Source organism: Lissotriton helveticus, chromosome 6, assembly GCF_964261635.1.
Source record: "Lissotriton helveticus chromosome 6, aLisHel1.1, whole genome shotgun sequence".
Lineage (NCBI taxonomy): Eukaryota > Metazoa > Chordata > Amphibia > Caudata > Salamandridae > Lissotriton > Lissotriton helveticus.
Window position 1 is genome coordinate 2078202330 of NC_136067.1, and position 18232 is coordinate 2078220561.

Here is an 18232-nt window from a genome sequence, read left to right on the forward strand (position 1 = left end):
AGATAATCATCCAGACCCTCGGGGGGTTCTTTCATCCTACTCTGATACAGCAGCGTGTAATATTCCAAAAATTGGGTATTCACTTCCATTTGGGAGAAGACCAGGTCCCCTGTGGGTGTGGTCAGAGACATTATAGAGGAGCCCCGGACCGCCAGGTTAGCCAGCCAAGCCAACATCGTCCCTACCTTGTCCCGTTCAGCATGAGCATGGGCCATGTATTCTCTATAATCATAGCAGCGGAGCCGCTCTACCTGCGTCGCCACTTCCTCGCGCGCCACCGTCACCGCAGCCGAGTCGCTCCTATCCGTGTGGTTATCTAGTTCCGCCTGGCGCAGGGTGGCCTCCGCTCGGTCTATATCTTGTACAAATACCCTGCGCACCCCAGCGACGGACGAAATGCACGACCCCCTCACCACTGTTTTAAAAGCGTCCCATTCGTGCGCCCTGCTCGATGCCGTCACGGCGTTGCCCAGGAAGTAGCGCTCTATGCCCTCCCCGAGCTCCGCCGCGAACAGGGGGTCCTCCAGCGTCGCGGGGTTCAATCACCACGTTGGGATCGCCTGCCGTTGCCGCGACCAGAGCACAGTTTTCAGGCAGGGGTTGTGGTCCGAGATCGTCTTCGCTAAGTACTCACTGCTACATCTGAGTTCCAAGGCCCCCGGAGTACACAAGACGCCATCAAGCCGCACATGTAAGTCATGCGGCACTGAATAAAAGGAATAGTCCCTGTCCGAGGGATGCTGCGCGCGCCATGCATCCACTAGCCCCCACGCTTCCTGCCAATCCCTGCGTACCTTGGCCACCCGTCGGACAGCCGACTGAGCCAGCGGTGGGTGGGAACGATCAAGCTCTACGTCGGTGACTGGGTTGAAGTCCCCCCCCATAAATACTGTGCCAACTAGAAACAATGCCAACTTCCCAGACAGCCGCGCAAAAAATGCGGCATGGTCGGGGTTCGGAGCATAGACGCTGCTGAAGGTCACATCTCTGCCATCCAGGCGGCTCAACACCAGCACATACCTCCCCTCCGGGTCTATGATAGTGGTCATAGGTTAGAAGGGGATCTCACCCATATTAATGTCCCCCTGGCAAAGGCAGAGTAAGTAGTATAAAACAACTGTCCCCGCCACCTCCTTTGCAACGCCCGTCCCTCTGCCTGATCAATGTGCGTCTCTTGCAGAAAGGCCACCTGGATCCCTCTGCGAACTAAATATGGATGCACTTTATAGCGTTTCCTCATGGAGTTCAGCCCTTGCACATTCCACGTTACACATTTCAATTCAAGTCGGGTCGCCATAGGAAAGAACGGCACCGAACACAACACAATGCAGCTTAAGGGGCACACTGACAACCCCTTCCTGAACAGATCTCCCCCAACAACCCCCCACCCCAACTTTCCCCAGAACAGACTCTAAACCATAGGTACCCATCCAAACACCAACCCACTAAGGGAAACACCCTGGTAGCTACCAGAGTCTCACAGTAAGTGTGAGGTGGAGGGGGTGGTTCAACACCAGCACAAGCCGGACTGTGGCCTTCCTCGTCTAAACTAGTGGTCAGGCCTCGCATCTGAAGTTTCCACCCCTCCCGGCAGCGCCCCGCCCCAGGGGGACCCCCCTAGCCGAATCCCCCCTCCCCAAAGCAAAGCCCCCCGTGCAGGTCAAGGATCCATCCCCCCGCCCTCGTTCACTAAGTCAAGTCCACCCCACCCAGTGGTGCGGCCCCGCTCCCTGAATTTGTCCCCTTACTGTACACAGAGTGGAATCAGGGATCAACAGTCATCCAGCAGGCCATCAGCAGGCCGCGGAGTAACCTTAGGCAGATGGTCATTATCCTCCTCAGAACCCCCGGACCCCACCTCTTCCGACCCCTGGAGGGATGTAGCGTCTGTCAAGGATGTCGCCTTCGCTGATCCAGAGATGAGTGCTACCGCCTGTAGCGCTGCTTGCCTTTCTAGACCAGTCTGGGAATTAGTAGGTGATTGCCCATTCACCCCACGTTTCCTGTTGCGTCGGCCCCGTCGGGGACGTGGCTGCATCTCGGTTTCTGAGCCCCGTTGTCCCGGGCCATCCTTGCCCGCGCGATATTGCTCGGGCCAGTGCCAGGCGTCGTTGGGATCGTCAAAAAAGGAGGCAGTCCCATCCAGCATCACCTTCAGACGCGCCGGGAAAAACAAAGCATACTGTATGCCCTCGCTGCGGAGCTCCCTCTTGACAGTCATGAAAGAAAAACGGCTATGTTGGACCTCCTGCAAATAATCAGGGTAGAGGGAAACGGAGGCATTGTCCACTCTGTAGGGGCCAGATGCTCGGGCCTTCCGCAGTAGGAGAACACGATCCTTGAAGTGGAGCAGGCGCGCAACCACCGGTCTGGGGGGACGGCCCTGAGCCGGAGGCCTGGCCGGCACGCGATGAGCCGTCTCCAGGGTATAGAACAGGGACAAGCCTTCGGGGGCGACCACCTCTCGCAGCCACTTCTCCAGGAAGACCACCATATCGTCCCCCTCGCATTTTTCAGGAAGGCCCACCACCCTGACGTTGTTGCGTGTGTTGCGCCCTTCTGCGTCTTCAGCCCTTCATTCCAGCAATTGCACTATGCGCGAGAGGTCGCTCAGCGATGCGTCCGTCGCTTTCTGCACCGGCTCCAGCGTTGCAAGTGCGATTTCTGTGCTCTTGACACGATCTGCCAGTTTGCTGTGATCAGCCCGCAACAGTCCAAGGCTGGTTGAAACCTGCGTTATGTCCAGGTGTAGCGATTCCTTAGTGTCCGCAATGGCTTTGATAATCTGGTCCATTTGCTGTTGTTGTAACCCTACAGCCGGGCTTCCAAGCGGGGCCTGGGCTTGAGGGTCAAGCGAGTCATCCACGGGGTCCGTCTGTACCGCCTCCGGGGCGTGCCGCGGCTACCCCATGGCCCAGTTATAAGGGCAGTCGCCCCACCCAAGAGTCCGAGGTCAGGTGTACCCAATCTCACACCACTAGAAGCGCAACGGGTGCTCCGGGGGGCTACCTCAATGGCCGCGTGTCCTTTCGCCCGTCCTCACCACAGAAGCAGGCCCTTAGAGATCCAGCCTTGGCCACCACTTGCCGGAGATAAGGCTCCACCCGGCCACCGCGCCGGGACCCTCAGAAAATGGGCGCTCCCTGCCCCCGCCGGCACCACTCCCTCCACGGCAGTCTCCTGCACCACCGAGAAGCACCTCTCACTGTAGTAGCCCCCGCGGATCAAGCCGCCAATCCAGGCGCGTCGCAATCCACCAATCAGGGTGTGCACCCCTCGCAAGAAAGCAGCCCCCAAGGAGTCGAGGCAGTCCGATCAGAGGGCCGAGCAGCCGCCCTACTATGGCGTCCTCGTCGTCATCCCCTAAAGGGCACAGGCAGGCCACATTTCTGTAGGGCAGGGGGCCGGTGTGACCGTCCGGGCTAGCTTCCACCCAACGATGATGCCAGCTCCCCTCCAGGCTGAAGTGTGGGGGAGCAAGCGCCGGGAGGACGGGGAGAGCGCACAGCGTCAGGCCTCTGAGGTCCTCGTGGCCACAGGAAGTCCCCGCAGCGCCACTACGGCAGCACCGTGATCCAATTGGCTCTTCTGGGCCCCCGGCAGGAGATGAAGGCGTGCAGTCGCTCACCGCCTCCGCCGATGCCGCACCAGCAGTGCTCCGGCTGGCGCTGCTCAGCAGGCGCTACACTCTCATCCGGTGCGGGGGCCCCCGCACCCAGCCGTAGCGTCTCCGCCGGGCCACCCCCCGCAGGATCGAACTAATTTTAGTGAATGAATATATGAAGGAACACAGAACTATCCACGAGTGGTACGTTTTATATAGATAAGATCTAATACATATTAGAGGATGTGATACCTTTGTAAATAAACGTCTCCTGGTAAGAATGCAATAACAGGGGGTCTTTTCTCCTACCCATCATTTTAGAATAATTAGAAAAGTGCTTCTTAGGAGTGTGCAGATACTTTAACAAAATAGTGATCCTTAGGAGTGTGCAGATACCTTAATCGATAGGTGTCCATGGTAAGAACGGGAGAATATATACCATAATTATCATTCCTGTTGGAATGATTAATAAAGAGGTTAGCTGGGAAAGAATTGGCATCGATGATCTCTGTGCTCTATTATTTTTTAGGCTGCACTATAGAATATATAATATGTTATATGTCCTAGTCTACACCTATGGGGCCTAATTATGAGCCATCTCTTATGTGATCGACAAGGGAATGTTTGAAAAATTGAACGGCAGAATTAATGAAAAGCTGTTTATAAATTTGCTTCTCAAGTTATCTCTGTTTCTGTTTTATCTTGTCTATGCTCTTATGTGTTCGTCATTATTGTGGTAATTTTTTGTCTTTGTAGTAAGACATAACTGGCTTTATGTAATAAGGGGAAAAAAAGAAGAGAAAAAAAGAAATGAATTATATCTGTATATACACAAGTAAATACCTATTGTAATCGTGATTTTTTGAATTGTAGATACATGCTGATATTGTCCTGACGAAGACACTCTGGTGTCGAAACGCGTTGGCAGACAGACATCAATCTTTTCAATCAGCTGGGGAAATTATTACAACTCATTTCTCCTCACTAACCTATAGAGAACATAACAATTGAATATGATATTCTCTTTTTATTATCCTTTGCATCTTTTATCATTTTGAATGTGTAATTGAATATGCTCATTATTTTTATTAGTATCATTAAATTTTACGATATCATGATTATGTGTTAGTATTCTTTACTTGTGATTCATGTAATTTATTTAATTTGTGCCAGTTGTCTACTTTGTCAATGCCTGGATATATTTTGTTGCTAAAAAAAAAAGTCACATGGAAAAGGTACATCGACGATGTGCTAGTGATCTGGAAGGGTGATATCCAATCAGTAAACAATTTCATGACCTGGTTGAACCTGCAAGATCCGTTTTTGAAATTTACACTTACTGCATCCAATGAAAAACTGGTATTCTTTGACTTAAACGCTTTTCAAGGCAACAGAGGCACTTTGGAGGCATTTCTGGGACTGACCTCGCTACCCAGCGGCTAAAGGAGGATAAGGAGCCACATCTCGCCTACCTGCACACCGGGACTTTGCTGAGGGGCTGCAGGCTAACGGGTGAGTGCGGTCAGCGGGGCTGCGAGCGTGCAGGGGACTCCATTGCCCAGGAGCCCCTGCGAGACCATTTTACAACTTCCGGTCCGCTCTCCCTGCTGCCGCCCCCCGCCCCCTGCACTTTAAAAACCTCTCTCACCCTTTCCTTTGGCGGGACGCTTTTCAAGGCAACAGAGGCACTTTGGAGGCATTTCTGGGACTGACCTCGCTACCCAGCGGCTAAAGGAGGATAAGGAGCCACATCTCGCCGCACCCGCTCCGCGGGTGCCGCTTCGCCTACCTGCACACCGGGACTTTGCTGAGGGGCTGCAGGCTAACGGGTGAGTGCGGTCAGCGGGGCTGCGAGCGTGCAGGGGACTCCATTGCCCAGGAGCCCCTGCGAGACCATTTTACAACTTCCGGTCCGCTCTCCCTGCTGCCGCCCCCCGCCCCCTGCACTTTAAAAACCTCTCTCACCCTTTCCTTTGGCGGGACGCTTTTCAAGGCAACAGAGGCACTTTGGAGGCATTTCTGGGACTGACCTCGCTACCCAGCGGCTAAAGGAGGATAAGGAGCCACATCTCGCCGCACCCGCTCCGCGGGTGCCGCTTCGCCTACCTGCACACCGGGACTTTGCTGAGGGGCTGCAGGCTAACGGGTGAGTGCGGTCAGCGGGGCTGCGAGCGTGCAGGGGACTCCATTGCCCAGGAGCCCCTGCGAGACCATTTTACAACTTCCGGTCCGCTCTCCCTGCTGCCGCCACCCCTATTTATTGCTTTAGTACTCCCGCAGCGCGGGACGCAGCCCGGGCGAAGACAGGGCAAAGACTGGGCCGTTTGAGGCCATTCGAGGACTGAAGAGGACTGGGCTGGGCCAAGCCCCCTGGTTGGTTGGTGCATTATACAGTTTTATTGGTGTAAAATTTTTAATTTTAATACATATTTATTGCTATTTATTTCTTAAATCTGTATAATGTGCTCGCGGGGTAGTAGGAGTAAAACCCTTATGGCTGTAAGTAAATCGAACTCTAATCGGACACTGGATGATTTCCTAGTCAAAACCAATTTGGCTATTGACGAGGAAATCAGTAAAATGCAGCACAGGGTCTCTTTAGATCTTGAAGCTGCACGAAGACTATCCGAGCACTTAGCCACTAGTAGAAAGTCTTCGATGGGGAATATTGCCTCTGCCCGTACACCCGAGCATACAGTAGGTCCGCAGCCACTATTGACAACGGCTGTCATCCATCCAGCACCTTTTGTTTCTTCCTCAATATCCCCTTTGATCCATTCACTTACTCCACTGGTAATAACTAAGGATCCCGTGCCATTAACCTCCATGTTAGGTACCATGCTTCCCCCTAAAACTAACTCACTTATGAATACAGCTAGGGCCAGGAAAGCGGCAATACGTAAAAAGAAATGTATTGCCAGGGCCATCCATGCTCGAAAAAAGGCGAAAACCGCTAGATCAAAATTTTTCAATAGCAGAAGGGCACTAGGATCCCTTGGGATAACGGATGGTAGTTTAAAAATTAATCAGGGCACTCTGGGTGTGGAAACCGTTTCGGATTTAAACAGCTCCGCGGATGATAGCATCCCGGTTGCCTCCCCAGAGACAACTAGAACTGATGATCCGATGGTTCAAGTGGGTGGATCACCAAATGATAGAGGGGGTGATGAAGAATTTCTTAATTTAGTTTGGGGTACGTTAAAACAGCTACTTACTCCCTTAGAATTAAGGCTGTCTCGTATAGAGAATAATCTGTTGGAAATGGATAAGACCATAGTTACCTTGGCCAGCCTGAGTCTAAAGGAAATGGAAGCTAAACGTGCTAGTGAGATTGATTTGGCTCCCAAAATAAAAGAACCAGTATCCGTACCATTACCCATACAATTACCTCAAAATATTCCTATGCCCTCACCGTTAGTAAAACCTATACCGAAGCCACGCACCACTGTTGCAAACCAGACTGCATCAACTCCAATCGTTGTTGCACCAAAATTATGTCCCTTGCCCAATCCACCCTATAGGCAGAATTCTAATCCACGAGCTGCCCCACAGCATAGGAAAATGCAAAATTCTCTGAATAATTTCCAGCGGCCGATCAGTCGCCCCAATTTTCGTGGTGGCTTTATTGATCTTCCACCAGAAGCAGGGCCCTATGTGACTATACTTGCTGGAGTTCCAGAGCTGGATCAGAATTCCCAGGAGAATCCTCAATCCCTGAAAAATAAAGTCATTCACTGGCTTAATTCCAACACACAGCTCCCTGTTCATCATAGAACCAGTATATTAATGGTCCGTAGAGTGCCATGGATAGGCCCCACACCTAAGTCCTTGGTTGGCGACTGTATTATTGTTTCTTTTGCTGATCCTTACACAGCACAGAATATATGTGTGCGGCCATCGCATGAAGTTAACCCTACAATAGTTCTGAGACCCCTTACCTTCTTTTATCCTCCAAGAACTCACTATGCGAAAGAAGGTTCCTGGACTATTGTCCAGAATGCTGGACGGATACCAAATAGGTTCGATGGACATAGTCAGCAAAATTGGTGGCAAGGGGCACCAACTACCAACATGTTTGGTCCTTTGCAGGAGGTGGCAGGATGGTTCCCAAATAATATCCCGTTAAGAAATCGTTTTGAACCACTTATGGGTATGGATGAGCAAGATTGACCACCACATTATTCTCCTGGTAATGCCCTGATAACAGAAGATGCTAGCCAGAGGGCGAAGGGTGAAAGTTGCAACAACAACCCATGGGTGAAAGTTCCCATCAGTGACGGTTGTGCTTCTAAACCCCAAGTTCCTGTGGCCGGTATCAATACAGAAAGTGTGTCAAGTGCAATTATTGAATGGCACGTTCCGGAAGTATCACTTAAGCCAGTCACAAAGATCCAAAGTGAACAAAGGATCTGCCTAATTTCATGGAATATTGCTGGGCTTGCTCAAAGACTGGAGGATGAGGCATGGTTAGATTTTGTGGGTGTTTGTGATATTTTGTGTCTCCAGGAAACATGGAGCCGTTGCACACAGGATATTGATGGCTTCCAAGCCCTTAATACCCTTGCTGTAGCCTCGCAGGCTGGTAGGGCAAAAGGTGGTCTAATGACAGCAACCTCATTAAAACTGTGCAAACTTGTAATTACCAAGATAGTTGACACTGCATGGTTCCAAGTGCTTATGCTGGTTAACTTGTTTCCCGAACCGTTGTTATTGATTAATTGGTACTATAACATCTTTGATATTAACGAGACAACTGTAATGTTGAAGTTGGAGGAGGCCATGACCAGGGCACGTCACGAGCATCCCCTACTTTTTGTCATCTGGGTGGGGGATTTTAACTGCTCTTTGTGTACCCATGGGGACTCGAAGGTGTGTGGACTGAGAGATTCCCACGACCTTCCTTTGACACATTTCAAACATACACCCCAGGGGGACGCTTTAAATAATATCATCATCTTGAATGACCTAGCTATAGTGGAACCCTGGGTTGGTCCAGACTTGGCCCCGATACCGACATTTCAGGGAAGTAGAGGCACGATGAGTTTTATTGATTTTGTAATTATTTCCAATGGGTATTTCCATTATGTTGATAAATTGGAAGTAGTTGCTAATGCTGCCAGTGACCACAATCCCTTAATCCTATCCCTTGTTTGTCCTGTTAAACTCAAACACTCTATTTGGGATCAACCCATAAAATGTAACAGGAATCAAGGCATTACTCTTAAATGGGGTAAAATAGATGCAGCAGGTCTTGAGGCAGAGATCATAACTGAACATAGCTCAGAATATGATGTATGCCTATCACCGACATCTAATCCCGAAAAGGTTATAGAGAATTTTGAAACATTGTGTGGGCATGTAGCCAAACGCCTTACAAAACCAATTGGGAAAAACAAAAGGTCAGGGCCCAGATGGTTTGATGCTGCCTGTTCGGCCACACATAGATCCCTGAAAGTGGCACTAAATCAAAAACCTAGGGATATAGAATTAGTTAGGGCATCTAGAAAGGCCTATAAAGAAGCAATAGGAACAAGGAAGCTGGACCTAAAAAATCTGGCTTGGGAAGATCTAGAAAAAGCCTCTGATTTGAAGGACGGAAGGCTATTTTGGGAAGTAATTAATCGCCCTCTTTTTATAAGTAATGGTAAGGATAATATTGTGATGCAGATTCCTTGTGAAACATGGGAATCACATTTTGGGGCTATTTTTAACCCACATGGAACTCCACCTAATGAATTGTTATTGGGAGACCCTAGGGAATTAGTGGTTTCGCAATCAACTTTGTCCCTGAGCCTATCACTCACCTTGCAGGAAGTAGAAGATGCTCTGTTGAAAGGTATGTCATTAAAAGCTCCCGGCCCTGATCTAGTGCCATTGGATTTTTTCAAGCACAATGTCAAGATTTGGGCCCCTCTTTTATTAAATGTATTTAGAGCAGTTGTTATTAGTCGTATTCCATCGTCATGGAAGGAGGCAGTAGTGGTGCCAATTTTTAAGAAGGGCAATAGATCTGACCCCCGATGCTATCGCCCAATCTCACTAATTGATGCATCATGTAAGATATTGGGTAGGGTTATTTTAGCCAGATTGGAAACATGGGCAGATTCGGTGGGCCTTATTGTAAATTCGCAATATGGGTTCAGGAAAGGCAAAGGTACTGTCGAACAGTGCCTAAACCTGGCATTGATTATAGGGAAATACATGAAGGCAATGAATTCTTCCATTCATCTTGCCTTCATGGATCTCTCAAGTGCATTCGACACCGTCTGCCGAAATAAGCTGTGGAAGATGATGGAGGATATGGGTTTCGAGGAACCTTTGGTTCTTCTGCTCCGTAGACTCCATGAAGCAACCACTGTAGCCATAAGGTTCGGGCCAGGGGGAGAGAAAACAAAGTCTATCCCCTCGACTGAGGGCGTCCGTCAAGGATGTATTTTAGCCCCCTTCCTGTTCTTAGTTTACACTAATGGGCTGGAAAAATACCTGTTGGACCACTGCCATGATTTTCCAAGGGTTAATGGCAGGAGTGTACCGATGCTCTCTTATGCCGACGATACGGTATTAATGACTCTCACAGGAAATAGTTTGCAGCATTGTCTTGATGCCTTTTATACTTTTATGTTGGACCTAGACCTAAAGGTAAATTTCACCAAATCCTTTGTAATGGTCTGTGGCCCAAAGGGCACCAAAACCAGAAAGTTTGTAGTAAACAACTGCACCATTGAAAAAGTGGAAAACTTCAACTATCTGGGAAACCTTTTTAACAACAAACTAAGTTGGGCCCCGGTAATTAAGACCCGAGTCCAGAGTGCTAGCCGCTCTATTGAAGGACTGTTTCGTTTCTGTGGGAAGTTAGGCCAAAAACCCGTCAAGCATTTAAAAACCCTGTATAAAGCAAAATGCTTGTCAGTAGCTACTTATGGGGCAGGGGTCTGGGGAACTGAAACCCCTGATGCAATACAAATTATGGAGAACAAGTTTTTAAAACGTGTATTGGCTATTCCACTAAGCTCCTCAAATAGATTTGCCCATGATGAGGTAGGTTTGAGTTATGTGAGTGACACAATTCGTCTCTCCCCCCTTTTATTATGGGGCAAAATATGGCTGTCAGAGGACTTACAATTGTCTAGAGACATCCTTCGGGATTGTCTAAAATTGACACACATGAATAAGATCCCATGGTTGTCTTATGTAAATGAAACACTTCATAAAATAGGCCTGGGTAATATTTTTGATAGTCCTGAAAACATCCAGGGGGATATCAAATCTGTTATCAAAAAAAGTTATCTGAAATCCTCACTTGTGCACCCTTTGGCTAGCCCTCAAGAATTTAAGGTTACTTTATATTGCCAGTTTTATTTAACCTTTATAAATCATGTGCAATGGCGATTCTATTTGACAAGGTTTAGGTTACACATTTTGCATTTTCTTTTTGCGTTTCCTAGACAGGGGAGCTGGTGTGAGAGACTGCCCCCCTGTCCCTGTAACAACAAAGATAGCCAAAGCACGTTGCATGTTGTTTTTTTCTGTTCTTTATATAAGGATCCGAGAACGAGGTTCATTAAGCCGATCCTTAAGGAAAAACAACTTTGCCATTATAAAGAGGGCTACGACCATTTGTTAGCTTTGTCTACACCTGAAGTTTGTTGTGCAATGTTAAATTTTATACGTGTGTCACTCATGATCAGAAAACGGTATAGCTAATTTTGGCTCCCAATATCAGTTTTGTTGCTCATGTATACTGTTGCTTTATTTTTCATGATTATTTGAACCTGATCGAATAAGCAATGGGCCATAACTTTCCCTATTAATCAATGTATGTTATTAATTTACTGTACAAATTTAAAAACTGCTTCTAAATGAATTTTAAAGTATGTTCTGAAATGTATTAATTGACTTTTATGATTCTTATGTGAATCGAATAAAGTTTATGAATTGAATTGACTTAAACATTTACCCCAAACAGGGTAAACTTCACACATGTACGCACTTCAAGCCAACTGCCAAGAACTGTCTTCTTCTCTACAACAGCTTCCACCCGAGACACTTACGGGATAATCTGCCCTACGGGCAATTCCTTCGCTTCAGGCGTAACTGCTCCGACATCACGGAGTTTAAGAACCAGGCAGTGGATCTAGAAAGGAAACTACTAAACAGAAATTATCCCACAACTATTGTTAAAAAAGGTTTCAAAAGAGCAAGGAATAACAATAGGGAGGCCCTACTCGAGGACACAGTTCCTAAGGAACCAGAGACCCGCCCCATCTGAATAACAACTTTCAACTCGAACTCTAACAGAATCACTAAAATAGTGAACAAACATTGAAGGTTTCTTGACGGGGGTTCTATGAATTTTCCAAAACCTATCTTCTCTCATAAAAGAGGGAGAAATCTTAGAGACATATTGGTCCATAACAGACCTAGAACCCCTGTGGAAAACGGTCCACCCAAACTAGCGGATGTGGGTGGACACCATCCTTGTGGTATCTGCACCCACTGCAAACTGACCAGTAGGAGTAGGACGATCAATTTTTCTAACGGAACAAACTGGGAACAACGGGCATTCACAAACTGCAATAGTCGTAATGTGATCTACCTCATTACTTGCCCATGTGCAAAAGAATACATTGGAATGACTTCTAGACCCGTCAAGGTACGCATATGTGAACACCGTAGCAACGTACGTTGCAAAAAAACAACTACTAAAATGGCCACCCATTACCTCTTGATGGGACACAGTACGCAGGACCTACACTGGACAGTGGTTGAGTCCTTCAAAACTGATAAGAACCTTCTGGAAAAAGAACAGCGATGGGTGTTCCGTCTGGGCACTCACATCACTGGACTTAAGGATGACATACCCTGGGCGCAATTGAACCTGTAATGATCACCCCTGAGTTCGGAGCTACAAACCATGGGTCATCATTTATAGACTATCAATCATACACACAGAAAAATGACAAACTATCTGCGCAACTGAGCCTTTATTGATCACCCCCGTGTTTGGAGTCACAAAAAACGGGTTATCTTTTTAAATTACCCACCGTACATAGCCTCATTAACAAACGGAGGGACCTCATAGCATACTTCCCACATTGTTTGGCAAGTTTGTAGAATTGTACACCCATTTTTCACCATTCCAAGATGGCGCCTATAGTCAACCTAGCCTTAGTTATCGCCAGTCACCATTCCAAGATGGCGCCCATAGTCAACCTAGCCTTAGCTAGCGCCAGTCACCATTCCAAGATGGCACCTATAGTCAACCTAGCCTTAGTTATCCCCAGTCACCATTCAAAGATGGCGCCTAAAGTCAACCCAGCCTTAGTTATCGCCAGTCACCATGGTTACTTCCCCTGCTGACCAAACCCAGGTGAACGTAATTAATCAATTCAGACCATTTTAAAGCAGTATATAAAGGGCATCCCCTTTCGTACCGGCCACAACACGGAAGCCGAGGACGAGGGAGGATCGAGAACTATTCGTGGCCTAGTAAGTAGGGCACAGCCGAGATAGGGAGTGCTGAGGACTCATTATTGTCCTGTGTGCCATAATCTCCACTACTCCAGGCACAAATCCTTGCTATTTTTAATCTCCACAGATGGAAGTTCCATTTACCCTTCATCCCTATCGGCTCATTGGGCATTAACCCCTGCTTGTGACAGTATGTATCTAGCAATGTTTTGCCTCTATTTGTCAACCTGGAATCTGTGTCCCCATCTTTTTACATGTATGTCTATGATGTGTTTTGTGTCTATTAACAACATGTAAGTGTGTCTCTTCATCCCTGAACAAAAACCCTGGATCTAATATTGTCATGGTCCACAATGGACATGTTTCTATGTCACTGTAAATTTTTCTCTCCCAATTTAGGAGACCTATTGCGCTTTGGGATCGCGCTAACAACATTCACGTGCTCTTCCTTGTTTCTTGCAGGCCCACTATTCAGCAATACTGATAGAACTGTACACTATAGGAATTAATACATACCACAAAGGTATAGATTATCTTCACCTGTATATACACATTGCACATACTGTGAATCAACATTAGTGAGTGACAGAGGGATCAGGCCCCGTCCTGATGAAGAGGCGTTCTGCCTCGAAACATGTTGACGCCACTAGGAGATTAAGCTCATTGTCAAGCCTATCAGTCTCTGCTACACCTTTTTTAACGATACCAGCTTGTGACTAATGAATAGTTTTTTGCTTTCACAAAGCCAGGTATCATTTTAGATTCACTTTTCCAAACACCCCTGAACCTACCTACACTCACTCCAACTCATATAGCACTCACAATTATTTAAGGTGCTCCAGCGTAGTCACTAGTCGTAGCAAGCCCCGTCCCGCAGTGGAACGGGAAGACCCCGATGATGAAGCATGACACCAAGGGCCCTTTTGGTGTGTGAGGGGTATTTTAACAAACACTGTGTATGCCAACAATATCTGGACTCACAGCTAACTACTTGAGGTTGGACCTTTATGATGAATTCTCTACTTCATGTCCATTCTTGCTTTCTCCTAACACACAGGATAATATTGTGGGTCTCGATATGCTCAAACATTTTCGTGCCATGATACGCTGTTGCCCAGAAGGTGTGCGTGGTATTTTAAATGACAACTATCCTATGTCTGAGAGGTTTTGTCTTCTTAAAGAAGATTCTGCTTTGGCTTTACTACCTAATACTCTGTGGGCTATATCAGATACTGATGTGGGGCAAATGGTTATTTACACAGTTCGTATTCAAGTGAAGGAGGGCGCTTCATTGCCTCAACTGCCTCAATATAAAATATCTCGAGAAGGCTTTTGACAGGATATGATTTGACACTTTTGGCCCCTCATATCACATTGAAATGATGTTTGACTCTTAATCCGGCTACTTTATTGCCATTCCCAGCTACTCAATCCCAGTCACAAGAGTCCCATGACTGTATATTCCTTACTGAGGAACAAACAAATGGTCATATTGACATGCAAGATACGCCCCTTTTGAATGTAGATGGGGAAGTATGTTTGAAACTACCAGATGGCATAACATCAGCTGCATATGCAATCACAACACTTCAGACGGTAGTTGAGACAGCTCGCATCACACAGAAGTTAACTCAGGCAGCTGAGTTGATAGCATTGACGAGGGCATGTGAACTTAGTACTGACTTGTCTGTTAACATCTACACCAATAGCCGATATGCCTTCGGAGTGGCACACGATTTGGGCTACTCTAGAAGGAAAGAGGCTTTCTCATATCACATGGGACACAAACAGTGCATGGAGAATTAATGCATAATATTCTTACAGATCTGTCATATCCTAAGAAAATAGCGATTGTTAAATGTAGTGCACACAAGAAAGTGTCTGATAAACTAGGACGAGGCAATGCCTTTGCAGATTACACAGCTCGTGAAACAGCAATGCAGCGAAACACTACATCTATGTACGTGGTAAAGTCACAGGCTGAGCGTTTCTCATGATGTCAGACAAGAAGTGCTGGACATACAGTGATCTGCCTCTGCATATTAACTAGAGCAATGGGATAAGGAGGGAACACTGGATTATGAAGGCTGTTGGTGAAATAAAAACATGACAAAATGGAAATTGCCCACAGCCTATTTACACCCTATGATTCATATGGCACATGGGCCAGCACATGTTGGAGCATCCTCAATTGCAAAGATACTTATGCAATTGTGGGATCATCCAGAAATTGCTGGCACAGCTAAAAACATAGTCCAGTCCTGTCTGATTTGTCTTCAGTATAATCCTGAAAGGGAGCATGCACTCCAACAGGAAGGTTTGCCACACCAACTGGACCTTTTGAGGTTCTGCAAACTTAAAGTATGTCCTAGTAGTGGTATGTGCCTTCAGTGAGTGGATAGAAGTATACCCTATGAAAGATAATACAGCTCTTACTACAGCAAAGGTGCTTATGAAAGAGTTTTTCCCTAAATTATGCGTGTGCCGACTTTTGAGGAGTGACAACAAATACATTTTATTGGGCAAGTTGTTGAGTATGTCTTGAAAGGATTGGGAATCAAGCAGAAGTTTCATGCTGCTTTCCACTCACAATCAGCTGGGCTAGTGGAGTTATACAATTCCACCCTCAAACTTCAGTTAGCAAAAATCGAAGATTCCATATCTCTGAAATGGCCTGATGCATTACCCTTGGCTTTGCTATCTATTAGATCGGTGCCACATACACAATCTGGCCTCACACCGTAAGAGGTGGTATTTGGAAGGCCCATGAATATTTGGGGGATTCCTAAGCCACGTCCTATACATGAGGTACCTTGTGTCCTGATGACTGACTACTTGTTACAGTTGACTGACAGTTTGCGTTCTATTCATCAACAGGCTTCAGAAGCACTTCCTGACAGGTCGCAAGGTAAGGGCCATAATCTCCGGGACAGAGATCAGGTGATGGTACAAGTCTTCCAGAGGTCGAATAGCCTGGAACCAAGGTGGAGCGACCCTGAGCAGGTGCTCTTGGCAACCAGAACTGCGGTCCGAGTGACCAATAGGAAAGCCTGGGATCACTCCACCCATTGTAAGAGTGTGCCATCTGCCCTGGTGGAGCCCGCCGCACTCACTGACCATCGAGAGATCTTGGACAGAGAGAGAGCCCAAGCCATATGACCTGAAGAACCTGAAGAAGTCTTCCTGGACCACACGATCCCTGGTGCATCTCGATATCAGCTGTGACCCCAAAGAGAAACTGCATTGCCGAAAAAGACTGATTGAGCAACCATCCTGGGTTAGTGAAAGACTGAACCGACGAGGGGCGGGGTGGTCTTTTTCTTAGGGATACCCATCTTAACTCTCAGTGAAGAAACCAATGGCTGCCGAGGACTTCAGAGCTCCATCAGCTTTGTTGTTTCAAAGTCAAGATAAACATGCCTATGAAAAGATATTGACTGCTGCGAGAATTTGCGACAGAAAAACTATGTTTATTGCTGGGTTTACTTTCATTGTGATTATTATGGCAATAATAACTGGGGTTTTAGAAGAAGTGGCTCCTGCTCAACAAACCCTGAATGCCACTACTCAAGCCCCCATTGAGCATCATTATTTTGCCCTTCCCTAACTTGAGCAGCAGCACAGTATCTCCTACCTCAAAAATACGTTCATTCAGATGTTGCACCACACCCACAATACTATGAATATCACCAACTGTTGGAATGATGCCAGCTCATCAGAAAAAGGGAGGAACACCTTTCATTTCTCTGCCATTCTCACACAATGGTTCTTGTAGAGCCTGGTTTGCACTTCTGAGGGCCTCTGAGGTTGCTAATATTTTGGTGCTGATGTAGGGTGACAAAATGTCCAGCTAAATAAGGTATGTTTTTGCTGATGAGGAAGGATATCCACAGGCTATAGGAACTGTATGGGAAATGGAGGTGTATCGCCGAGGAAACTCATCTATGCACTATGTTTTCCCAAACCCTCAAACATCTAAGGGTAATGGACCTCCTGTTATAGCTGTTGCTAGAGCTCGAGCAGAGGTGTGCGTGAACAGTGTTGAAGAATTGCCGTGGGGAAAAGCGACAGTACCCTAGTACTGAACATTACTGGGGTCAATACCAGTAGTTTTATGTCCTCACACAATACCTACTACATCTGCGGGAATAAAGGAGACTACCATCTGCCCATTGGATGGTCAGGAACTTGCTATATGCCCTTTTTGTTGCCACCTGTGTTTTTGGCTCCTGCATCCTACCATAAAGACTACAAACTGTTTAATAACATTTCCAAGATCCAATATAAGAGGACAATAAATCACGAGGAGTTGGATCAGACTGACACTGCACTGCAGCAATATGTTGACTTTAATTTGGTATTGTTATTCTTTGTTGGTGCAGCTTTGAACAGCAAGAAAATCAGATGCTTGACAAGTGTTGTAGAGGCTGTGACCAACCAGACAGCTATGGCACTTGGAAACATCACAGAAGAACTACAAATTGTGTGTGTGGCTCTCAAAAACCAAATGGTCCTCGACATTGTCTTGGCTGATCGAGGTGGTGCATGTCGCATCATCGGGAGCAGTTGCTGTGTTTTCATCCCTGATCTTGCCCCTTCTGTTTTTGATGCAATTTCTAAACTGCATGAAATTGCTGCAGAGATTCACCCTGATACAGGAACGTGGACTTTAAATGGTTGACTGTGGACACTATTTGTTACCTGGGGCTGGAATCTGTTTACAGCACTATTTATATTCTTAGCGATCCCACTATTATTCTGCTTATGTCTACAATGTGGTCCACTGCTTTACTTTGTATCACTGCTTGTATGCCTATCAAATGCAACGTTGAGAAAGTAACCAAGAAGTTAATGAGGTGATGCAAATAGATGTGAAAGATGTTTTCTTTGTTCCTTCTAGATCATAAATGTCTTCAGCTAATGCTAAAAGGGTTGTCTGTGAAAACTTGGCAGAGATCACTGTTAGCATGAGCTGAAGCCATTTTGTTTGTGGCATCCATTTTAGTTAGCCATGTGTTTGCCATGTGCTTCCCCGTCTTTGCTGTTGCCTGCTTCTCTATTATGCCTGAGTCATCATCTATAGTTAACTCCTTCAGTACTGAACCTGAGCACTGCACTTGCTCAGAAAGGCCTGTAGCTGCTGGAATGCACCTGTTA